Here is a 625-nt window from a genome sequence, read left to right on the forward strand (position 1 = left end):
CATCCATCTATCCATCCATCCATCTACCCACCCATCATCTACCATCTATTCACCCATCCATTCCATATCATCCATGCATCCATCTATCCATCCATTCATCTACCTACATACCCATCATCTACCATCTATTCACCCATCCATCCACCTCATCCATCTATCCATTCATCTACCTACCCATCATCTACCATGTATTCACCCATCCATATATCTCATCCGTGCATCCGTCTATCCATCCATCAGCCTAGCCATCATTTATTCATCCATCTATCCTTCTCATCCATGCATCCATCTATCCATCCATCTACCCTACCTACCCATCATCTACCATCTGTTCATCCACCCATCCAGGAGAACCGGAACGGGCCCAGGTGATGCATCCATCTGTCCACCCATCTTTCAATCTAATCTCCTTCTCCCTGTCTGTCCGCCCTGCATCAAGTCTCTGTCTCGCTCCCCTCCCCTACCTGTGTAAGGGTTCTTTCTCAGCAGTCTCTGCTCACAACTGAGCTCCTGTTGTCTGCTGTCTACAACTACCTGTGTAAGGGTTCTCAGCAGTCTCTGCTCACAACTGAGCTCCCGTTGTCCGCTGCCTACCCCTACCTGTGTAAGGGTTCTCAGCAGTCTC

At 49.0% G+C, this 625-nt stretch overlaps 1 protein-coding gene across 1 annotated transcript in view; it reads left to right on the forward strand.

The window, feature by feature from the left end:
• LOC105500635 (N-acetylserotonin O-methyltransferase-like protein) overlaps positions 1-625 on the forward strand; it is a gene marked incomplete at its 5' end in the record, with an annotated part of 25991 nt that overhangs the window by 24699 nt on the left and 667 nt on the right. The window lies entirely within an intron of this gene.

Source organism: Colobus angolensis, unplaced genomic scaffold (assembly GCF_000951035.1).
Source record: "Colobus angolensis palliatus isolate OR3802 unplaced genomic scaffold, Cang.pa_1.0 Scaffold677, whole genome shotgun sequence".
Taxonomy (NCBI): Eukaryota; Metazoa; Chordata; class Mammalia; order Primates; family Cercopithecidae; genus Colobus; species Colobus angolensis.